This window comes from Myxocyprinus asiaticus, chromosome 12, assembly GCF_019703515.2.
Source record: "Myxocyprinus asiaticus isolate MX2 ecotype Aquarium Trade chromosome 12, UBuf_Myxa_2, whole genome shotgun sequence".
Lineage (NCBI taxonomy): Eukaryota > Metazoa > Chordata > Actinopteri > Cypriniformes > Catostomidae > Myxocyprinus > Myxocyprinus asiaticus.
This window is the reverse complement of record NC_059355.1, coordinates 28,070,738-28,096,632: the sequence shown is the minus strand read 5'-3', so window position 1 is coordinate 28,096,632 and position 25,895 is coordinate 28,070,738. Positions and strand designations below refer to the sequence as shown.

Sequence of the window (25,895 nt, the reverse complement as noted above, 5' to 3'; positions counted from 1 at the left end):
GGAGGACAGCAGAAGGGGAAAGCTGTCTCCAAGCAGAGGTTGGCCCAGTTGTGGATGCCATTTCTCTCACATACCAGTCTCAGGACTTGCCGTGCCCCTTGGGAGTCCGGGCGCACTCCACTAGAGGTGTTGCATCCTCCTGGGCACTGGCAAGGGGTGCCTCTCTGGCAGACATATGCAGAGCTGCGGGTTGGGCTACGACCAATACCTATGCGAGGTTTTATAACCTAGGCATAGACCCGGTTTTGACCCGAGTGTTACACGGTAACAGCAGGTAGTCCGGGCAGCCGGTTTGGTGTACCACTTGCATTGCGCCTTTCCCCTTTTTCAAAGGTGATAATGTGCACTTTTTGTCCACAACAGTTCCCCATACCGGTGAACTCCGGATGCCTCTTTAATTCTTTAGCACTGTCTGGTGACGAACGCGGCGGAGGAGTAACGCCACCAGGCCCAGTACTCGTGGTATTCCCCTTTTCAGGTGAGCCTGTGTGCTTGGGCTCAGTGCTCCATGCGTGGTGATTCCCCTTTGGTAATCCCGTATGATGAGTTTCCACTGTTCGATTTCCCCCTTAGGTGAAACCTGTGTTTCCCCTCGTCAGAGCTTTCTCTGTCTCGGCCCTCTCTGTAGATAGGGTCCTCCTGTGGTATCATTCCATATGTGTACTCCCCGTTGGTAAGTCCATGTGAGGTATGCTCCACATGTTAACCTCCCTCCGGCAGGATGTGGTCTCCGTAGTGCTCTCCTTCCTGGAGAGGGAAGAGCACTTCCCAGTGCTATTCTAGAAAGTGCTTGGCGGGAGATTGCTTAACAGCAAATTGAGAAAGGCACCGCTGGTAGCCTACTTGGGTAAGTGCCTTTCACCCTTTAACGGGACCAGGGAGATGCCTTACCTAACTCGCTGGAAGGTCACGATGTGGTTGAGCACTCGCTGCAAGGCACGCAGCAGCTTGCCCATGTCCACTCTTCCGTGCCTCGTGACACGGTTCAGCGCCTGCGGCATTTCCTATAGGAACTCCTAGTGTCACTACATCGACACAACGTCGAGTGAGTGACAGACAGGGAACGTCTTGGTTACTGATGTAACCTCTGTTCCCTGATGGAGGGAACGAGACATTGTGTCCCTCCTGCCGCAGTGCTGAACCGGCCACTGACATGGCCGGGACTCTCTATCGGCTCCTCAGCGTAAATCTGAATGAGTGATGCACGCCATCTCCTTTTATACTCGTATGTCCGGGGCAGAGAGTGGCATGCAAATTCCACTCACCAATTTTCATTGGCCTTTTCTATTTTAAGCAAAGGTGATTATGGCTTTCAAGATCGAACCCCTAGTGTCACTACATCAACACAATGTCTCGTTCCCTCCATCAGGGAACAGAGGTTACATCAGTAACCAAGACGTTTCGGTACATATTTATTCATTGTATTGGTTTGTCTAGCGCGTCACCCCAGGTATGTGTGTTTGGGTCTACCGGGTCTGCAGCATCAGCGGCCAATTGGTGCATCAGCAAAAGGTAACCCCCCCCTTACCCCCCCTAAATAAAAACAAGCAAGTACAACCCCCCCAATTTTTATACCATGATCAATGGAAACATGTAAATTCTTCACACTGTAACCCCCATCACCCCCCCATGATAGTATGTTGTTGTAGCAGACTCTGCCTTCCCTACGAAGGAGTATGCGAAAACCGGAGTGAACAATCAACAGAACTTTAATTTGACATAAAATGCTGAACTGAAACATAACGACACACACACACAGGCACGTGTGTGTCTTTCTCTCTCTCACTGGTGTCCACGGCTCCTCTTTATACCTCTCCAGGCTGATTGAGCTGATTCAGCACTGGGTGCGCACCCTCACGACCCAGCCACGCCCTCCTCCTCCTCACAGTTGTAATTTTATTTAATTCAATAATTAATCTCTTGTACGCTGTAAAAAGTGAAAATGTGCACTTGATACCTTAAGGATCTATTTGTATTAACTCTGTGTTGGTTTTGCCTAATGTAGTCCGATTAATTTGAACATGCTGAATAATGTTTTTGACTTGAATAATACCAGTTACATTAGATGTCACCACAAATTTTTTACATTAGGTTAGGCCTTTTGCATTTTTACTATTAAAAATGTACTATTATAAATTTTTTTTGCCTCATAATTGTTTTACTGGTTAAACTTTGCTTAATAAATAGCTTGTGATATGCTTTTTAATGTTTTCACTATTTATTTATTTTTTTCTGGACATAAACAGTGTAAGTGTTCAATAGCTTTAAGCCTTTAAGGTAGCCAAATGCACAGATCTTCAAAACTAAACCTACCATTAGAAACATTCAGTGAAGTAAAAAGTGTTAAATAGCCCTGGTCTGCTCTATATACTGTAAATGATTCAGTTTAGTAAATCCTGGACAAATGGAGAAAAGGACAAATGTTCTTATTGAAACAGTGATTGGGGATGAACATAAAGTAAACGCAGTTAACTGAGCATCCATCCTCCCATCTAGTGACTTCATCACACGTCTCTATGTATGCAAGCGCTCTTTATTAATGATCCTCCTCTGCTTTGACAGACACATTGAGCTTTCAGCCTCTCAAACGGAAACGCGTGCATGGTGCGTGTGAAAATCGCTTGCATCTTGCCAGAGCGATACCTAAACCGAATCCGAGCATCTCTTTTTTATTTAGTTGGAGAGCTCGTTTCAGTTCTGAGTTTATTAACGTCGAAGGAAGGAAGCAGAACACGGGTTTCGACACCGGGACAGGGGATGCTGGTTCCTCTTTATTGACCGTTCTTTCTCCTGTCTGGTCCATTCACGAGCACCTTATGGGTTATACACGCAAACAAACAATGACAAAAGACTTGTGTTCGTACCCAATACGAGTTTAAAAAGGGAATCCTTTTGTGCCTCTTTTGTCTCCCACGTGGAAGAAAGTGGATCCGTTTGAGGTAAGAATATGATCATAAAATGTGCCTGTTTTTGTTCTATTGTTACACTGTTGCCTTTATTTTGATAATGGACTGTGTCAGTGTGCTATATTTTGATATCAGTGTGTTTGTTTTTATCTTCGGATATCAGTTGGGATGCTGTGAGGAACTGTTCATGAGGATTATTATTCAGTGATGTCTGATTAAGTTGCTCTGCGAGATTTGACACACAGCATTCTGAACAGTGGTTTCTTTCCACTTAATATTAAGGGGAAAGTACCACAAACGGCACGGGGAAGTTACTGACCGCTATTTTTGCTCTGTTTTTACCGCAGTATTACAATTTAGTCTTTATAAGTGTTCTCAAATGAGTGAATTCATATACTACAGAATGGAATGACAGGCGACAGCGATGACGCGCGGAATTCATAAAGAACACAATGACAGCCGTTATAAAAATAATATAACGGTGGGAATGATTAGAACTATATTATTTTTGAAACATAATACCTTTGTTATGTTTTATTACACAACTAAAGTAAAAGGACACATTGTAGTCGAATGTAACTTTGGTTAATGGAATTGAATAGATCACAATGTTTTTAAAAATCAATTATAAGTATAGGTGAATGACTTGTTTAAAAAGGGAAAATATTTAATACCTAAATATTTTCCAAGCGAATTCGACAAATTCTAGTAATAAATATTAATGTATTTATTTGAATATTTATATATTTATTCCCACAGGAATGAATCTGCTGCACCAAAAATGTTTATCTGTCAAATTTATTATTTAATCTCTGTGTTGGGTACACTGTTTGATTTACTCATCCATGCAAGCTGTTTGTTTACAGTATGTCTGTGTAATTATCACTGAAATAAACTAGGTGATGATATTAGGAAGAAGTAAGCACTCGTCAAACCCTTTTTATTTGTTATTTGGAGTAGACACTGTTCTGCCAACAACAGCAGGCTGAAGTGTTCAGTTGGCAAGCCAGTGAGCCCTGGGAAATACACCTTTCTATCTCCTCACAACCACATAATATCTCCATCTTTGTTTTCTCTGTAGTAAATTGGTGTGTGGCCTCCCATAATGACCACATTAGACTGGTTGTGTCTTGCTTAATTTTCATTTCCTCTTCCTGTCACATGCATGTCACATGCATGTCGCATTTTATCCACGTTATTTATTGTCAATAATCTGTTCGGCTGATATGATCTGCTGCCTATACTATATACAGGTGCATCTCAATAAATTAGAATGTTGTGAAAAAGTTCATTTATTTCAGTAATTCAACTCAAATTGTGAAACTCGTGTATTAAATAAATTCAGTGCACACAGACTGAAATGGTTTAAGTCTTTGGTTCTTTTAATTGTGATGATTTTGGCTCACATTTAACAAAAACCCACCAATTCACTATCTCAAAAAATTAGAATATGGTGACATGCCAATCAGCTAATCAACTCAAAACACCTGCAAAGGTTTCCTGAGCCTTCAAAATGGTCTCTCAGTTTGGTTCACTAGGCTACACAATCATGAGGAAGACTGCTGATCTGACAGTTGTCCAGAAGACAATCATTGACACCCTTCACAAGGAGGGTAAGCCACAAACATTCATTGCCAAAGAAGCTGGCTGTTCACAGAGTGCTGTATCCAAGCATGTTAACAGAAAGTTGAGTGGAAGGAAAAAGTGTGGAAGAAAAAGATGCACAACCAACCGAGAGAACCGCAGCCTTATGAGGATTGTCAAGCAAAATCGATTCAAGAATTTGGGTGAACTTCACAAGGAATGGACTGAGGCTGGGGTCAAGGCATCAAGAGCCACCACACACAGACATGTCAAGGAATTTGGCTACAGTTGTTGTATTCCTCTTGTTAAGCCACTCCTGAACCACAGACAACGTCAGAGGCGTCTTACCTGGGCTAAGGAGAAGAAGAACTGGACTGTTGCCCAGTGTTCCAAAGTCCTCTTTTCAGATGAGAGCAAGTTTTGTATTTCATTTGGAAACCAAGGTCCTAGAGTCTGGAGGAAGGGTGGAGAAGCTCATAGCCCAAGTTGCTTGAAGTCCAGTGTTAAGTTTCCACAGTCTGTGATGATTTGGGGTGCAATGTCATCTGCTGGTGTTGGTCCATTGTGTTTTTTGAAAACCAAAGTCACTGCACCCGTTTACCAAGAAATTTTGGAGCACTTCATGCTTCCTTCTGCTGACCAGCTTTTTAAAGATGCTGATTTCATTTTCCAGCAGGATTTGGCACCTGCCCACACTGCCAAAAGCACCAAAATTTGGTTAAATGACCATGGTGTTGGTGTGCTTGACTGGCCAGCAAACTCACCAGACCTGAACCCCATAGAGAATCTATGGGGTACTGTCAAGAGGAAAATGAAAAACAAGAGACCAAAAATGCAGATGAGCTGAAGGCCACTGTCAAAGAAACCTGGGCTTCCATACCACCTCGGCAGTGCCACAAACTGATCACCTCCATGCCACGCCGAATTGAGGCAGTAATTAAAGCAAAAGGAGCCCCTACCAAGTATTGAGTACATGTACAGTAAATGAACATACTTTCCAGAAGGCCAACAATTCACTAAAAATGTTTTTTTTATTGGTCTTATGATGTATTCTAATTTTTTGAGAGAGTGAATTGGTGGGTTTTTGTTAAATGTTTGCCAAAATCATCACAATTAAAAGAACCAAAGACTTAAACTACTTCAGTCTGTGTGCATTGAATTTATTTAATACACGAGTTTCACAATTTGAGTTGAATTACTGAAATAAATGAACTTTTCCACGACATTCTAATTTATTGAGATGCACCTGTATATATATAAAATATGATTCGAAAGTGTTGAGGTAATTTCTCATGCAGAATTGTAGCTCACATCACTGCTTTTCCCAGTTAAAATAATTTATTATCCAATATCACTTTCCTTAGTTATTCATGATGAAGAAACAATGTTGTCATTGATATTGCTGTTCACATGGGAGTCTTGACCCTTTATTAATTATTATTATTTATTTATTTTTGGCCCAAATGAGGCTTAACTAATTGGATAGCCCAATTAACATATTTGTTTTCTAGCTACATTTATTTAGTTGATGTCTCATGCAGTACATAAAGGTCAGTTTACAATGTGTACATTTTTTAACCTATTTATTTATTTTACTTGTGATGTCTCTAAAATTGCACATTGCTCTCTGTGGATATAGTTAAAGCAATTATCATAGCACATTAGCAGAATAGACATATAGCACAGGGGGAAAAAATGTGTAAAAAAAAACAAAACACAACAGAATACAACAGAAAACCAGCATTTGTTAGTTGAGAGAGACCAAATGTATTTAAGTTTACCCTTCTAATGCTAAGGGCGACTTGGCCTTTCTCCTATTTTGAGGCTTTCGTCATGATTACTTGTCTTGTTGGGACATGCATATTTGCTGCCATAATCTCAAAGATCATCAATCAGACCTTGGGTGAAAAGATGGACTTTCAATGACAAGGGATAAGGGGTTTGCCTGATGATTTCCATACCCGGATAACACACTCATAGCCTGGCTTGCAAGAATTTGTATGCATATTGATGTGTGTGTGTGCATGTGTGTGTGGGATTGCACTCCCACTCGACTGAATGTGTGTTGTTTGAGCATTGGTCTGTGTATTTGTGAGAGGGTTGGTGAGTTTGTATGTGTTGCTTTAAGCAGGTACCAGAGGGTTTACCTTGTAGTTTATACTGTGTGCTTTGGTTTGGACATAGATTTGTCATGTAGAATTGTTGATGCAGAACTTCGGCTACACAGTACCTCATCTGTTAAACCTCAGCACATGGCAGTTATCATCAATCTCCCTGATTGTTCATTTACTTTGGTTAATGAAATCCAGATATTTCATTATTCCAATCCATTGTTGGAAAAATGTATTCTAGAATACAGAATAAACCTCTTTATTCATGTATGGATTGCTTTCGTGTTGATTGTATGGAAGGGAGTGAAGATGGACGTAGTTTAACTTAAAATACAAAATATAAAGGTCTCCTGAGGGGGTTTATAATGGTTAAAACAAAATAAGCAAGCCAAGTCAAGAATGGTGACCTTGTTATGCAGGACAGAAGAGATGGGTTGTTGGGCAAGGCCAGATGGTCAGTGGTTGAGTGGCATCCTAGTTATGTTGTGCTGTTGCTGGACCTCAAGGACAAACTCTTCATGCACAGAGCACATCAGAACTGGCGTGATATATGGCGTGCCCTGCTTTGTGCATGACAGGCTGATCAGCCTTATGGGCTCAATAGGGATAGGGCTAGGGCCACGTTTAGGTTAAGGCTTTGTTAACCTGTCAGGTACAACACGGGTCACCTTCTTCCACCATTGGGCCAGAACTGGTGCAGCTATTGAGATGGAGGGGTTTTGGCAGTGGTGACAAGGTGCTTATTGTGTGTAAGCAGCAGGTGCGTCTCATTACACTCTGCTAACGATGTTCCATTCTCCTGCACTTCCTCATTGCCACACACTCCTGGACATGGGCCAGTGAGAGGAGGGTCAGGGTGACAGTGATTGGAGCGTAGAAAGATCCTCAATCACAATTCATTGTGTATGTGTCTCTTTATGTATGCAGGAGTGAAAGTAAAGATATGGTTACAAAAGGCTTTGAGCATGCAGAATTAGTTAGGACCCTGCTGCAATTATATGGGCAACAGGATATGATGTCACGATCTAGGCCTTCTGTTTTTAATAAATAATGAATAATAAACATGAAACATATTAAAGGATTAGTTTACCCAAAATTAGTTTTTTATTTGTGTCATAGCTAAATAGTTAAAATCATGGCGTCGTTCATAAGAGCTATATGAGAGAAGCCCTTCACAGTGGTATGTGTGTTCTGCTGAGAACTTACGTTGTTTCTAGTGCTAAACAATGCAAGTTTTTGTGTGAACACATGAAAAATTATTTCAATTTTGTATTGTTTCTTACCAAAACCTATTGTATGCCTTCAGAAAACTTGGAATATGATGCAGAAGACATATTGACTACTTTTATGATACTTTTGGATTCTTTTTTTAAGCTTTAAAGGGGTCATGACAAACATAATTTTTTCAACTTATAATGTTAGTAGGGATGCACATGTACAGTATTGGCCACCGACATTTATCAGCCAATTATTGACCAAATTAAAACCATTGGCATATCAGTCATAAGCATGAAAACAGCAATTTGATTTACTGATGGTTTATTTATAATAAATAATAACACACTTTGTAAAAACTGTGAATTCAAATTAGGGCTGGGTGATATGGCTACAAAAATGAAATCGTAAAATTTTTTCAGCCTTCTGTCGATATTCGATATATCTCGATAATGATTAATTTGCTCAAAAGTGTTTTTGTTTTTTTTCATCAAAGGAACCAGCATTTCATCCAAACATTGCCATTGTAGACAGGCAGATTCAATATTTTAAAGGCATTCAATAAAAATCAATTTAAAAATAATGAAGGCATGTTTCCCACAGTTTTTCACTAAATGAACACAAGGGAGAATTATATTTTATCATTTTCATTGACATGCACTTTTATAGTTATATTCCATATAAAATGATACATAGTAGCTTAATAAAAATAAAAAAAAATATTTTTACTAAAAACTTTTTTGTGACTGTGCAAAAACTAGGCCTACTTCACTCACTAATTTTTTGGAATCCAGCTGAATATTGCTTAATACTTAATTGTTGCTGTGGGACCCAGTCAAGTTTATTATTATAATAATACTGAATTATCATTATTATTTTGAGGTTAAGATTTGTTTTATTCAAAAGTAATTAAAGTAATTACTTCTGTCCTATTTACTTCACCTTGACCTTGAGCTTTTATTTTACACTCAAAGTGTTTTCGTATTTACTTCACCTTCACCAGGAGCTTTTATTTGACACTGTCAAAATAATTTACATTTATTGTCTCCTCCTTTGATTTTAATAAATGCAATTTTTGCATTGGAGTGGGAGTTTTGAGTTCTGAAACTTACAGTATGTTTATATAGTAATGAATGCTTATATGTCAAAAGATCAAAGAACAAAGATCAAATTTTAATCCTCATGTCATGACCCCTTTAAAGCGAGGCACTATCCACTGCTCTGGTATTGAAAAGACAGCCTGTGATATTCATTAAACATTTCCTTTTGTGTTCCGCATAAAAAAAAAAGTCATTATGGTTTGGAACGACAAGAGGGTGGGTAAATTAGGGCAGTATTTTCATTTTTGTTTTCATCTTATGTTTTCCTTTTTAAAAAAGCTTTTTGACCACAAAATAAAAAATAAATGTCTAACCCTTGCATGTAAAGTTTGAATTCAGAGCCCCATGCTGCTGATGCACTGACTTGAATATTCAAACACATTTCTCTCTTTTCATTTAGAATGAATTTGTGAAATTAATTCAGACCCTGCAGCAAATATAGGCTAAAGGATATGATGTAACGCTCTATGTCTTATGTGTTCAATAAGCAATACATTATAAATAATAAACATACGGTTTATTAAAGGAATGTTAAAGGAATAGTTCACCAAAAGGGAAAAATATTCTGTCATAGTTCACTCACTATTCCTTTAAAATGCACTCTTTAGTCTTTACCCCCACAACCCTGGAAACCATGCTGTGATGTTTACATCCTCTGTTGGTCAAACATCTGTTCGCATTGCAAGTTCGCAGGTCAGAGTTCACCAAACTTGAACTTTGGTATACAGTAAAACATTTTTCTTTGAATGTGCTTCCTTTCTGGCTCTCCTGCATGTACATGCATATGACTAGAAGTAAAAGGAGTACACAGTCTTTTGTGACAGCACCTATGACAAGGGCCGTTTCTGACCGTCTTGGCGCCCTAGGCGAGATTGCAATTGTCGGGGGAGTGCGCAGACGCGGTGGTGTATTAGCATGGCAACCGCGTCACCTACCCAGCCAACTCCCCCCCAGCTGTTGGCACAATAAGCGACTGCCTAGTTGCCTAGAAATGCCCCTGCCTATGACATCTATGTTTTGAATTTTGTTCTTTTTTGGTTGATTGGTAAAACATTCAGAATCTTCTTGTGAAGTACAGAACTGATTTGCATAAAATTGATTTATTTCATTAATTTGTATTTATTTCATACTTAAATGCAAAGGAATAGTTTAAATGACAATGTCAAAGTTATTTGAAAATGAAAGTTTCTGTCTTTGAATTCTCATTTAAGCATGTTTTGCTGACAAAAATCTAATTGCCTGACAAGCTACTGGGAAGGAAAAACACATAATAAACTGCTGATGATGTGCAAAGTTTCATGGTTGTGGTGGCAAGGGTGTTGCTTCTAGAGCAAACTGAATGTTTTACAAAACACTCTTTTGTTAAAACTGTTCTTTGCTTAAGTTTTTAACTCAAAACATAACAATGACCAATAAGTCATTGCTTCTGACAAGACATTATCACACAGTACTGTAACTGCACAGTATTACAAACTTTTCTCTTTTCAGTTTGAATCTAGTTTCTCCTGTATTGTGAAGGCTAAAATGTCTACCTTATTGAAATTGATATAAGCACTTGACTCGTTTAAATATTCTGTAATGTTCTTTACACTGGGTAATGTAGCAAGACCTGACAGTATCAAAGTTTGCCAAAGCTCCTGCTATTTTGGGTCCTCTAGGTGTTGTCAATTGTCATTTGTATTTTGACACTTTTTTTCAGATGTGCTGAACCAAATAGTGTTTCTTTTTCATGAAACCTTGGAAACATAGCATGAATTAGGCTGAAGATGAATGCAGCGTTGAATGCAGTTTTGCGTTGAACGCAGTTTTGTGTTACACGGCTCAATAAATCCATGAGGGTAACAAGGCTGAGTTTTTTTCACCTTTGAATAGATAAGTAGATGCATTTTGTCAACTGTGAATTTGCCACTGTTTGAGTGGCATTTTCATTAGTCTAGACAGAATAATCTGATCATTCTTCTGTTCAAGATTAATCTATTATATTGGCCACTGGGGGTCTTATGCAGTTTCTTGTGCACAATATGAAACTCATTTAAGATTTTGTGTTGGCTAGTAAAATGATTGATTGAAATTGCAGGAATACTTTACAACTAAGTAATGATTTGTGATGATTATGCGTGTCTTTATATGATCTAATGTATTTGTTTTGGTTCTGTATTTCTGCGTTTATGTACAATGCAAATGTTTTAATATATTTATAAGTATTACTGCGCCAGGGTGGTTGGCTGTCACTGTGACACAGAGAGAGAGGCCAGATAGAGTGTGAACACATGAGGGGAGCACACTAATCTCACAGTGATCTCATCAGTAACAGTAGGTTGATTTGTTCTTTAGCTAAAATTGGACTGTGCTTTCAAGGGTGTAATGACTCACTCATCTCACGATTCGGTTTGGTTAACGATACTGAACTTACTGTGCTGTTCGGTTCATGATTCTTTAAACTGGCCTAAGCAAGAAAAGTTAAGATTGAAAGTTTTTATAATTTTTTTTTTAATTATTATTACTTTAAAGACTTATGCAAAACAGTTCATTTTCTTTCAAATTTAGCTAAAAGTACTGTTCTTAAAATTGCTGAGTGTACTGAGATGTGCTTGGACTAAAAATCAGCCCAGGACAGGGCTATGGTTTATGGAAATACTTATAATTCTGCCTATTGAAAATACAGAATTATGTTAGATACATATGCTGCTTACACACTGTCACTGATTACATACATTTAAAATATTTTAAATTAAAATTGTATTTTTGCAAAAATAATATTGTCTCTGATTATATCTAAATATTTTAAAAATACATATTTAATGAGAGTGCATGCTTATCCAGTTAAATAAAATAATTAACTGATGAAATCAACTCAGACATGACATTTGACATTAGGAATATATTCCCCCATAGCACTATTATACATAATATTCAGCATTATAAATGAAAATAATATTGCATTCTCATTAAACCTCTGTAAACTTGAATTTTCTCTTGCAGAGTTAGAGCAGATCACTCTCGCTCTTCACTCTCGCGCTGAAAAGGTGGGTCTCACTCCCACTCCTGGTTTCAGTTTTCGCAGTTTCAGCCGAACACTTCGTACAACACCTGTGGCTGCTAGTGTGCAATCGTATTTTAGTGCTCCTTGTGTGCAGAGAAGTGATTTTGTATGCCTGCTTTAAGTAGGCTTAAGACATCACACATATTGGATAAAACAGAAACTAAAATTATAAAAACGTCCCATGTCCACGATGAGCATCATCACATTTTTAAACCGCGATGTATCCTGCCACGATGAACCGGTACACCCCTAGTGCTTACCAAGTTTGAAACACTGCCCCCAATGGCCAAAGTGGAAAGTGTGGTTTGGCGTAAGTGCACGTGTGAGCACAGTTTTCCAGGTGTGATCTCCACAGAGGAACGTCAAATCTAACGTGTTAACAGCGCCCTTATGTGTACATAACATGCCCTACATGTAAAACCCATCAAATCATCATGTCTCAGTTATTTCTTGAAGTAATCTCTCAGTTAATTTTTAATCGATATTATTAGTCGAGCAAATTGTTAATGCCGGTTAATCGGTTAACTGTCTACATCCCTAATAGAAAACACTGCAACTGTTAAATGTTCATGACATCTATGGATGGAAAAGATGGAAAATAGTGCACAGTGCCAGCCTGACCTGATTCACTATGGCATTAACAGTGACAGTCATTTGAAAAGCTGGTGTTGAGATGATTTGTGATTCATACACATTGAGAGTGAGATAATTTCTGCGCTTTGTCTTTTATCTGTGCTTTTTTCAGATTTTAATTTATGACAGTCCTTAAACATGCAAAAAAAAAGTACTTCTTACAGTGGTGTCATGGCCTCTGAATTAGGGCACCAATTATTCACCTTAAATATTAAATTCCAGGTTCACAGTTCAATTTAAATCATCTTTGTTAAAAAAGATAAATGCAGAAGGAAGCAGAGACTGGATGTACAGAATTAGGCTAAAGCTTAAGCAAATATAATCCATTGCCCTAAGAATATTATGAAACCAAAGGAACCGAGGTAGCTGTTTGAGGAGAATTCACAGTTAAGTGGCTTTGCTGTCAATATTGGTCTATAGTTAATTCATCCTGGTTGTTATCAAGACTGCATGATATAAATAGCAAACAGTAATTTCATTAAAGCTTCAGATATTGCTTGTGTATAATTAACAAGATTTAAAATGACCAATCAAGCTTTTTAATCATAGAGAAAATGGAGGACTAAGGCACATAATGTAGTGTGTAGTGGCTGTCATATTTTACTGTGGTGACTTATAGGCATATTGTTTATTGTGGAGAGAAAACCTGTTTTTTTCCCACAGGGTGTCTGCCTGGAAGGGGCTAATACATCATGGCCAAGCTGCACATTTTGATGCCTGCATATATAGCCTCTGAGAATGTATCTGGTTAGAGTTCTGCTATTATGACATTTAATAGATTATTGAATGAGAAAGCTACTCTTAGATGGTTTATATGGGAATTGTGATTGTACAGATATTATTAATGGTGCACGCAGAATTTATTCTTGTTTCGCTGGCTGATACAGCAGTCATCTTGGTATTGCCCTGACACTTAGCGGTGATTGTGAAAATTTGTGATATAAGGAGGTTTACTGAGATAGAATAAGTAGTATACAGCTAATCTTCATCTCATGTTCATGATTTTTAACATGTTTTTTTTTTTTTTAAGGGGAAAACTTGACTGCATCTTTAAAGTGTTATTTTCATCACTGTAAAAAAAAAATCTACTTGCACAGCTTTCTCCCAACAATTTTTTTTTTTTTTTTTTTTTTTTGCATGGTACTATGCAATAGTCTATTAGTTATTTTGTGTAAACGGAACAAGATTAGTCTAAACATGATGCTAACAAAGACCATACTTAGATGCTCAAGTGTTCTAATTTACAAATGACACATTTTATAGAGTATATTTGGCTTTTTGAGTCACAGATACTAAAATGTGAATTACTTTGAATATAGATAAAAACATATAAAAGTATACTCAAAAAAAGTGCTTGTTGCTTCATTTTTCAACTTAGGCTTTTACAGTGCAGTTACAGTATATGGGTTGGGAATGGCCACAGGCTTGGCAGTAGGGTTAAGAACGAGAACAGGCTCATTTTCAGAATCAATTCAGTTATTAGAAATACACCAGAACTGAAAGATTTTCACAACTTTCAGTTCCATTATTGGTTCTTGAATGTACATTTTCCACCAATGCAGATAGAACGTGACACTAAAAAACTCTGCCATTGTTTCCTGTGCCACAAAACCACTCCCGAATCTAGAGCGTTAAACTTGCAACGCGACCAGTTTAGTCCAATTCCCCGACTTATGACTCTTTTAAGCTGGTTCTTTTAAATGTACTGCAGTACGAAACATACAATGCAACCAGTGGAGCATGATTCCTAAATGAACTACTTTTATATGCCTGTTATTTTGAATGTACAGTGCGAAACATGCAACCAGAGGAGCCAGATTCTTAAACAAATGACTCTTATGACCTGGTTCTTTTTAATCTACTCCACAAAACATACAACACTGCCATCTGAACGAATGCCTTTTGTAGCTGGTTCTTTTCACTGAATCAAAAACTTACTGAACTGCAAGTCATTCATTTCACCATGTCCCTCGTGAGACTTAAATCAGAGTAATTACTGGCTGGTTGTTAATATGAAAATGTGTAGAAGATATACATTATGAGTTTTGTTGTGATTAGTGGTATTATATAAAAATTTATGAATAATATAGCTTAATTAAAAAGTCTGTAAACACACATTTTATTCTATTAAAATATGAAATGATCATTTGTCAGCAGGCTTGCTAAGATTTCTTGCTTAAAAGTACTACAGTAATTGTGAATAGACCTGTTAAGAGGAATCAGAATCAGAACCGTTAAATGATTCCCATCTCTTTGTGGCATCATAGTGTCTATGCTGCGGTTGCGCACCGTCTCCGTGACAACAACTGCGTCTCTCGCAGAAAGCGTTTAGACGATTTTAGAAAATCATGCAGGAAAAGACTGGGAGTTCTGCTGGGTCCCATGTTTGTCCTGGGCCTTAGAATCATCCTAACCTTACCAACACCCCCCCCCCCATCCCCCCCTCCCCCCAATTGTGCTTAAGACATTAAAAATCGCAAACCATGCTAAACAGCCCCAACCGAAAATGACAAATTAAACACTGCATTTACAGAAATTTGTAGGGAAAACACATAAAGCCCTTGCGGTCCTCATACTTATTAATTTGTGAAAGCAAATTTGATGAACAGCCTGAACACTGACTGAATTTAGATTTATTACACAACCTCACTTTTGTATGAATACACAGAGTGCTTTTGGCTCTCATGTTGAGAATCGTTTTTCATTTAAATTCTTAGATTTAAAGTGTGAATCTCTGACCCCAAAGCATAGGCTCCTGTAAGATCATCCCCAAAAACAAGACTGCCAGAGCTGCTCCATTGCTGCCTGGCCAGATGTTGAATGCTTCGTTGCCAGCTATTCCACTATGTCACTGTGTCAGTTGCTGGCAAGAGCCAACAGCTTGGCATGCTGTTCCCAAGGTGTCATTGTGTAGAGATCTGCAACCCGACTCGGACCCGACAGGACCCAAGAACCTGATGGGTTTCGGGCTGGGTTTGGGTTAGTTTTTCAAGTAGGACTTAGGGTTCGGGTCGGGTTTGTAATTAATGAAAAAATAAACATGCTTACTGAACTTGTTTCACGCATGAGCTCTCACTCACAGACGCGCGAATTGACGAGTTAGGGGCTGTTCACACCGAACGTGTTTTTGCGCGCGTCTGTTCTGTTTTCCCATTGTTTAAACACATGCTGGACGAATGTCTTTGACATTTGCACCACGTCTTGCTTTTTCTTCAGCGTCTCGTGCAGGAGAGGCACTGTTTAAACACCATGTCAAGTTAAAAAGAACTTCAATTTTTCAAAAAACGCATGTCGAGACACCTGCGCTCTGTTTCATCCTTTGCGCTGCGTGTAGATTTTTTTTAGCGTAGTTGTCAAAAAGATTCAATGTTCTGAACAAGTTCAGGCTGCATAGAGGGGACTGTTGCATTGTTTCATATTATTCCAGATTGTTCTGCACCAAGTGAAGTTTCATTAAACATATGGTAAGGCAATGCTTTTTTCCCCTTCTGCTCTAGTGTACTGAGGGGCTACTCTGCCTTGTTAAAACTGTGTGTGTTTACTGTTTCAGTACTGTTACAAATGTTGCCTATATGCTTACATAAAATACAGCCTATTGCAACAGTACTTGCTAGGAGAAGAAATTAGATAGTGAGCAATATCGGGTTCGGGTTGGGTTCGGGCTTAAAATCTGACGTTGTCGTCAGATTGGGCCACACGGTCTCGGGTACGGCCCATGCAGACCTCTATCATTGTGTCACTGTGTCATTTTGAGACAGCTATGGAAATCGTGCCTTGTTGTGTTGCATATTTTATGGTGTTTCCAGACAGTGGCTTTGGGCTTTCTTATAGTGAGTGTGAGTGTGAGTTTTGTATAAAGAAAGGAATTGTAAGGAAAGGAAAAATTATTTCTAAATGTTTTATTATATTTGTTTGTGTTTATACTGTCAAATATCTCAACTTCAGTAACTTTAATAGAAAACATGAATCGCACATTTTATGAAGAACAATAACACAGAGGACAGAAATACTCGGGTAGGTGGAATGAGCAGGTAAGAAACAAAATGGATGGATGGCAGAAAGTTACTCTAGGGAGAATTTCCACTTGTTTCTATAATGTAATTATTTGAAAAGAGTAATTTCAAAGGACCTTGTTTTCTCCATGCCCTCTTCCCCAGCCACTGGTGACTTCAAATACTGAAGGTGAAGCAGCTGGCTCAGTGGTAATGATGGCATGAATATTTGTTGCAGAACAAGCGCTGCTCCAGGGACCATGCTGTTTGCTGTGTCTCTGCCTTTCCGTGTCCCCACATTCTCAGCAAATAATCAGAGAAGGAGGCAAATGGAGACAGACAGTGGGCGTATAAGAGAGGGAAATTGAGCCAGAAACAATGGAAGCAAGTGGGAGATTGCATAAAATGGTTGGACAAAAAAGAAAACCATTATGTTTTTACAGAAATGAAAGAAGTTAGAGTGTGTCTCAAGTTTGGAGATTTGGAGACTGAAAAGAATGAAATCACTGACCAAAAGTTTTCCACAATAGTGTATTACCCCAAGAAATTGTCTCCTGTGGGATTTCTTCTGGCTATTTTCTTTCCATTACACACAGTAGTAGCCAGATTGCCCTGTCTGAACTACAAGAAATCCAATTCTTAAGATGTTGTCTTGTTTTTTCAGTATCTAAATATCCTTAGTCCAACATAAATCAGCCTCCTAAGTATAACTGCATAAGACTGAGACTTTTCTTGTTAGCATTTTGTCTTATTTATGCTTAAAACATGTGAAAAAATCTGCCAGTGCACCAAGAGACAACACACATTTTTAAGATACATTCTCTGAAAACAATCCTTAGGTTCACCCAAAAATAAAAATTCTGTCATTAATTACTCACCCTCATGTCATTCTAAACCTGTATGACTTTCTTTCCTCTGCTGAACTCAAAAGGTGATATTTTAAAGAATGTTGCAATTCCTAATTACCATACAATGGCGGTTGATAGTGAGCTTCGTAGGCCTTCAGAGGATTTGGAATATAAATCACGAGTCGCATGGACTGCTGTTATGACACTTTTGGGTCTTTTTTCATTTTTACAGTGAATCACTTTAACTACCATTGTATGGAAATCAGAGTTGCAACATTCTTTAAAGGTGCTATATGTAAGATTGACAACAAGCGTTTGAAATGAGTATTGCAGTCCAAATTCAAAAATACTGGAGAGTTGTCTGCCCTGCCCCAGACTCAAAGGTCAAGCGGATTGCCAGAATGTTGACATGCAAATTAGCCAACTCAGCATCCGTTTTAAAGGATTTCTGGGCTTTAAGCTGTCTCCATCTTCCAAAGTCATCTCCAGTATTTATCCTTGTTTTACTACGCCTCTTGTCATGGTGGTTTTTAGATGGATGGTGAGGCTTTTTAGGTCGGGTGTAATCTGTTATCTCTGATCCAGTTTGTTTGCTGGCTTCCATGGCTGTAGCATGCAGTGTTGTTTGCCTGCAAACTTGTTCAAATCTGGCAACCTGGTGGTGTCGAAATACTATTGGTGAGTGGGCAGTGGGCGGGATCACACAGGCCAAAACATAAACAGAAATTCCGTCCCGGAATGGAAACTTCAGAGTAGAATATACTGGCTGTTGCACTGTTATCGTAGAAGCCAGTATTTAAATTGAGCATGTTTCCTAATTCTCTAATGACATATTATGGTCATTTTATGATTTAGTACAGAAAAAATATTACATATAGCACCTTTAAAGGGGTCACGAATTGAGAAATACAATTTTCCTTGATCTTTTGACATATAAGAGTTATAGTATTATAAAAACATACTGTAGGTTTTTTTTTTTTTTTTAACTCGAAACGTATTCGTTAGTCCAAAAAAAAAAAAAGGCTTATTGAAACCAATATTCCTAAACGACTCATTTTCTACTTCCTCGTCTGTATTACGCAATAGAGATGAATGCATCAGCACAAGTCTGCCTCTGCATAAACAGGTCAACGCCGCCGCCTTCATCATCGCCTCTTTGACCCGCCCACAGGTTCGCGGTTAGAGTGATGATGAGATGAGTGTCGGCACGAAAGGGATAAACACAGGGATTATTGGAGCAGCAAGAGGTTTGAGATGCCTGCAAAGATTTAGAATGTTGTGCAGTGCCAGGTTGTGGAAAAATAGACTCTTTGCATTTGATTCCTAATGATCCTAACATTAGGAAAGAGTGACTGACGTTTATTTTTAATGAAGTCCCGGATCGCATCAGTAAGACAGTGTTTGTTTGTTTGTTTGCTTCATTTTACTGTGGATTCTTTTTCAAACAAGACACATTTTGACGCAGGCTTTGCAGAGTGAATTAAATTAAAAGTTGATGCGGTGTCAACTAAATTGGACCCGACAGTAATGTCACAACAGACAAGTGTGTGTATCCATGTTAACTGTATTGCTTCATATGCTACAGACTGTTAGATATGTACCGAGTATTTGAATGTTTTCACCAAAATTTCCAAGCTTAATATTAGAAATATTCATGAGAAACTATTAGCTGGATTTCTGTTGTTTAGTTTTCATTTGATTTGATCCTAGTGATTTCAGTTGAACATGTGTATTAGTTTTAATGCGTGCTTTGTGTATCTTGTCGCATCCAGCTTTCAATAATAATTGCCCGTAGCATGTTCTCATTGTTTTACTTGAATATTGCTTTCAGAGTGCCAAAGATGCACCTATAGAGTATTGATAGCAATCTATTTAGACAATCTCTTTCCTTTTTAATGAAAACATGACTCATTGTAATGAACAACGTATGCGTTTGTCAGTACACTGAATATATGATGAACGATGAATATATGAAGAATGACAGTGTGACAAACACCGGTAAGTTTTATCCTGTATAAGTTTACATGTTGCACCGTAAGTATATCCTTTGACAGTTATAAATTTGCTAGCACCAATATTTAAACTTTAGTTGGCACTGTCATGAGTTACAAAGCATTTGTTAAAAACAGAAATGTTTCACCATTGGAAAATGCCCCAACTATGTAACAAGATAAACACCGTTATGTCGTGTCTTTGTTTAAAGGAGGATAAAAAGTGATATCTATTACACAATTAGACAAGGAATAAATACAAATTAGAGTGATTACTTTCCACGCTGTCACAACCTGCAGTATCCGTGGTGTTTGTAGAGGGGGTTCATTTTCTTCAGATTCGGGATCAGACATGTATGGCTGAATTCCTCCGGTTGCCATTTTTAACCATCCAAACTTTTGAAAACAATTCCACATGCATAAAAGCGGGGGCGTTGACACTTATTTCATATGCAAAGATGTTACCCAATCATAGCAGTGGGCATTTACATTGAAGTCTTAAAGGAGACATGACCTGAAAATGAGCTTTTTAATCAGAGGGCCAAAAACAGGATAGAAAATGGACAATTATTTCTAAATTATGACTGTTTGTGATGAAAAAATCTTACTAACATTATAAGTGGACCTCAGTGAATATTATATATATTAAATCTCCTATATCTCCTTTTGTGATCGGCAGAAGAAAGAAAGTCATATGGGTTTGGAATGGGATGAAGGTGAGTAAATGATGACAAAAATTTCAATTTTGTTTAAAAGTTTTGCTTATGAGGTCAATTCCATCTTGTTTTGAGGACTTAGGTATTTTACTTGTAAACAAGACATATATACTTAAGGATAAGAATATGTTTTTGCAGTGTACAGAATGACCTCTGAGTACATTCAGCAGTTGACTTTCAGAGATGTCTATGGCACCTACCTGTAGCTACAAGAACGTCTACAGTATACAAATTTATTCATGAGGCATAGATATACATAATATTATTAGGACAAGGTTTTGTCCATTAGTATCACATTTAAGGGATCATTGTGAACAAATGTAATGTCTACATTGTTCTTCTCAGCTGAGCTCAGTAATCCTCAGTTTTTTTAATCTCTTGGGAGACCCTGCTGATTGATGGAACTCAGCTGTTGAATCATCTCATCCATGTATTTACATGTTGATGTTTGATTAAATTGAAAGTCTTAATATTGACCACACTGGCCACTTGCATTGGTTTTGTTCATTTTTATAAACTGATTCAAAATTATTTTCTGTGCTAATTGACAGCAGTTGGCCACTGATACTGTCAATAGAGCTGGAGTTGTATTTAGACATTTTCAACCTAAACTGGGATTTATTTTCATGTTATTTATTTCTGTGTAAAATAGACACAGTCTGTCACACCATATGCTCATTTCGATGGTCAGCTTAAAATTCTGGACATGTGCACAACCATGCCCTGTCAACCACCTATATACACATGCCTACACCAACACACATACTGTAAATGAAAACCAGATATAAAGAAAATTACATATGCATTTCTCCTCATGTAATCTTTCTTGGATAGTGGGACGAGATGGCACTGGTCTTTTTGGAAGGATCTAATGACAGCAGCCCATAATTCTTCCATTCAGCTCAGCAGCTTCGTTCCGTTTCAACTCATAAAAGCTTACTCAAGCTTTGTCCTTTGAAATCAGCCCTTCCTTCAGCTGCATCCGCTGTTAATTTACATGGAAATACAAAAATGTAAGGGAAGCAAGATATGGAAAAGACACTTTTCTAACTAGATTTGTCTTATCGAGTCTCAAAAGAAAGCTCTATGTCCTTGTTGCCAAGAGGTCTGTTATACCTGTAGAAAGAGCTATCTCTTAGCATTCCTATTCATCTCAATGGCAGTTGCTCAACAGCAGAGGTAAGTGAATAATAAGTCTTTAATGAAAAACAGAGGTTCAGGGAAAAACAAACAAAAAACTGAATAATATCAGTGTATGATGCTGGTTGGCAGTGGAGCACAGAGTCCAGAAAATAAAGAGAGTTCCATACGAATCAGCAGCGAGGGCGCGGCCGCCATGTGGCACCTGTCAAAACAAAACGAAAACAAACACACAAGGAGAGGGAATCCACAAAGTCAGACAAGATAAAAGCAGGCAGATCATTCGGCGAGCCTGACACCTTTAGCCTATTTAAAAGTTACATTTCAGTGTAAGTGTGCATTGCTTAAAGTATGCATTGCTTGAATGTTTTTAAGTAGGGCCCTACAGAAATCTGTTTAAATTTTTTCCAAAATCTTGTGCTTTCCATTTTATTTTATATTTAGAATTCCATATTTTAAAGTTTAATTTTATTTCATCATCAAAATAGTGTCTAATCAAATTAAGTTCTAAAACTTTTAACAAATGAATATAGAACAATAACTTTTTAACATACGATTGCATTTTTTTTAACAAACATTTATTCAGAACAACAGCAGTCTTGCTTGTGATAAATTGCTTAATTATTATTATTAATCATTAGTATTATTTATTAGTATTACTACAGTGAATATTGTATTTTACTATAAACTTGTAATATATTTCTGTCACGATTTCTTAAATTTGAAGCATCTAGCTTACATTTTGATGACTGTTTTTGACAGAAGTTGTCCGGATAAGCCCTTGGGATGAAGTGTTCACAACATGGCCTACTGTGATCATTAAATATCAAATGCTGTGATTTAGTTATAGAAATATTTAGTTTGCATGTGCTGCATGCTTTACAGTGGATGAGTGCGCTGCTCTGTCCTCTCATATAACACACAGCACGCATGATTCTGTTGAGTTTGGAGTTACGAGCAGTCTGCTTCACACATTCAAGTGTGCAGCTCATGCAGACTAACATTGCAGTCTTTCGCAGTTTAACACAGTAGGACATGTCACAATTTTAATTTGATTAAGTGTGCACTCATTTATTCCCCACATTTGTCAAGATTGTGTGTAAGCATTTAGAAGCAGTTGTTTGTCAGTGCTTAATACTATCAGTACAGCAGAAACACTGGTATCGTGACATCTTTTTTATTTTAGTACAGACTTGTTTTTTTTTGTTTTTTTTTTCAAAGGGCAACAGCCTTAATGAGCACCTTCTCCCTGGGCCTACCATTCAACTCTCGCACTTGTTGTCACATTTTCAGGAGCGTGGTGTCGCAATAACTGAAGACAGGATCAATGTTTCACCACTTTAATCTCCTGCCAGTTTTGTGTGGTGTGACCTAATGTCATGGCAGCAATTCTTTTAATGTACCAATTAAATGAGACAATCCCCAACAGTGTACATGTGGAAGGTTTTGGTGGGCTTGGAAATACAACCCAGTTTCATTCTGCCACTTACAAACCATACTAAGATGATTTTCACAAGCAACTTTGGAATAAGGAGAGGGAAGGAAATCATCCCGTTCTTCTTAAAGAACTTTGAAAGTACTTCCTGGAAATGTCCTTCCTACTCCACAATAATATTATTATAACAACTGCAGAATGACTTTTATAGCTTGTAGAATAAGATGGGTACCAGCACTTAAAGACTTGAGACTGTTGTAATGATTACTCAGATGTTTTAGTCCATGATGTGTTGCATAAATATGATGTGTTGCATGTCTCATACTGTACTTTTCTGTTCTGTTCAGTGTTTGTTTGACATTTCATCTGCCTCAACAAACACACATGCACAATTAGCTGTTAATGACAAACATGATATGCAGAGAAACTATGATTCAAGAATGCAATTAATTACAACCCTACAGGCATGACTTACATGACTAGATGAAAACAAACAAGTCTGTGTCATTTTGGGTAGAGGATACATCAGATTTGCATGCACTGTAGTCCCTTTGTTTAGCCTCTTGACGTTTAATCTTGGGATCAGAGAGTGCTCGATGAACTGTGCTCTACTCAGAGTCATTTTATTCTTGCAGTCAGAGTGATAATAGCCACTTTCACACATGAAACATGTTAAATTGCATTAAAATAGCTGGATACCATATCTGCTATTCACACATGCAACAGCTTTCCATTATTCATCAATACTGATTTACACACTAGCACCAAAAGGCAGTTAAAACTCTGTGATGTCATTTTCCAGAAATGACCTGGAAGAAGCTGTGCCGTAGGATGCTAGTTATTTTTTTTTACAAGTAAGAGAATCTCTTTGATTTCTGTTCCCAATTTGATGACATTTCTTTACTCAATGTAGATAATCACGCTTTTTTGATTCCCGAGTCACAGGCATACAACTAAACCTCATGGAGTAATTGTTTCAGCTCCTTTAAAAGTTTGTGAATGGCTCAAAGTTTTTGACACCAGACTTTTTACCTCAGCGCTTCCCAACCTCGTACGTGTCATGTTAAAACTTTTAATAATACAGTTTTGTTCATACATACTGTACTGTAACATTAATGCAGAACTTTTCCAGCAATATTATAATTTCTTATGTGAGCAAATTGGCAGAAAAATGCCATTAAAATTGTGGAAAATCATGTATGAAATAGGGCTGCATGATTTGGACAAAAATTCAGATTGCTATTTATTTGATAAAATATTGCCATGTGATAAACAACAACAACAACTACAAAAAACAAAACAAACAAACAAAAAAACTAATTATTCAAGACAAGTAAACAGTATGTAATAAAATAAGAACAAAGACACAAAATAAAAGTAATGAATAGAAACTAATTAAAAACAATGGAACAAAAAATACAAATTAAGACAGACTTTTAACAGCTTTAAAAGTGTTTAACAGCAGGATCAAAAATTCAAATAAATGTTCAGAATGAAATTAAAACTACTACTGGTCTTCAATGTATGATAATAATACATTGATAATTTTTAAAACTACTAAAGTTATTCTGTCAAGTTTCCTATATTGTTTGATAAGTGTTATAATGGCATACTAAACAGTGTCAGGCCTATTATGTTACATTTATAATTCAAGTCTGACATTTTGATACAAATCAGCTTTTTTGTCCCCAGTTTACATTCATTTGACATAACTGACTGTCTTTACATTAATGCCTCACCAAGATGGGCATTTTGGCAAGAATTTGAAGTGTTATATCACAAGTGCTCTCGGAGCACACGTACATTAAGCATGCACACATGCAGCCTGTCTGTCAAACAGCGCAAAATGTCCATCTTTAAGATTTTCTTTGTTTTGTCATTTCTATCGCCATCTTCTTTCCCTTTTGGCCTGTTATCAAGACCTACCAAATGATAGTCTTGCGACTGCCGTAATAAGCACAACTGGCTTAAAATATAATGTGCTCAGCACACATAAGCAAATTAAACCCAACTCAGAGCAAATCTGTTACTCTAAGCACAGAACCTACAGTGTTTTTTCTCACAAAACACTGGAATAATGCAGCACATCGCACATAAACTCTGAGGTGAGCAGACTATTTATTTATTTAATTAAATTGCAACCCTTTGCAGTTTTATAATCGCACAATGTCATAATCACAATTTCGATTTTATTTCAATTAACTGTGCAGCCCTAGTGTGAAAGAACATTTCTTGAAAACTTCTCAGTGCACAAAGGGAGACATTTTAATGGGTAGAAATAAATTATGCATCTTAGCACACATCTACACCAAGCTGAATAGCAATATTTACTCTGAAATATATCTAAATAATTTTGGCAGGAAAATATTTACCATTAGAATCTCTTAACATGCCAGAGTCACACACCATGGTCACTGCCAACTGCCAACTTTGCTAACTGGATCAAAACACATATTCACATTTCAGCCCCCTAGTATTCTCTTGAAAGCATTGGTGAAATTTTGCTACCTTGAAAACCCAGTGTTGCAAACGTAATTTTTAAAAGAGACTTTCAAGGAAGGAAATACTGTATATCATCAATATATCCGTGCTTGTGTCTCTGAGGGTTAAATCCACTCCCAAAACACCTGTCATTGTGCTTAAAAATTTAGAGTTCATGGCAAATTTGCCGCAAACTTGCAGTAAATTCACCACTTATCATTTTCACATGCAAACAAATTTTGCCACAAACTTGCGGCAAATTGTCCATTGCCAAAGATTTGCTGTAGGATCACCACTAACGGTGAAGAGCTGCAAACTTCCAGAACTGTCAGGACTCTAGATTTTTTGTAAGGGATATGCTCACTAGATATTTCTGCTAGTACCTTACTCCAATTAAACTTAGAGATGTTTAGATGAGAATTGTGTTGAATTCATTTATTCAGTCAGTTATACTGACTATTCCATGGCTCCTGTCAGTCTCGAGAGACTATAGTTCTACACCATGGGATTCCTGAGTGCAGCGTCTTATGTAGCTATAAAGTCATCATCGGGAGTGGCAGACTCTACCGCAACGTGATGTTCCACTGCATTCAGTACATTCAGTCAACAGAACATGAATTCATGCTGAAGTAATTCATGCTTTTAAAGAGTTGTTGTATTTGTTTTAAGTGGGAAGTGTTTTTTCTAACCTTGTTGTTTA

General features: G+C 37.6%; 1 protein-coding gene across 1 annotated transcript in view; it reads left to right on the top strand.

Moving 5' to 3' along the window:
* The first annotated feature begins 2,590 nt into the window (after positions 1 to 2,590).
* The window catches only part of LOC127449402 (cAMP-specific 3',5'-cyclic phosphodiesterase 4B-like), a 241,663-nt gene continuing 218,358 nt past the window's right edge, over positions 2,591 to 25,895 (top strand). The window contains exon 1 of the mRNA XM_051712809.1: positions 2,591 to 2,939. The gene's annotated coding sequence lies outside the window, so the exon portion shown is untranslated. The remainder of the gene's footprint in view (positions 2,940 to 25,895) is intronic.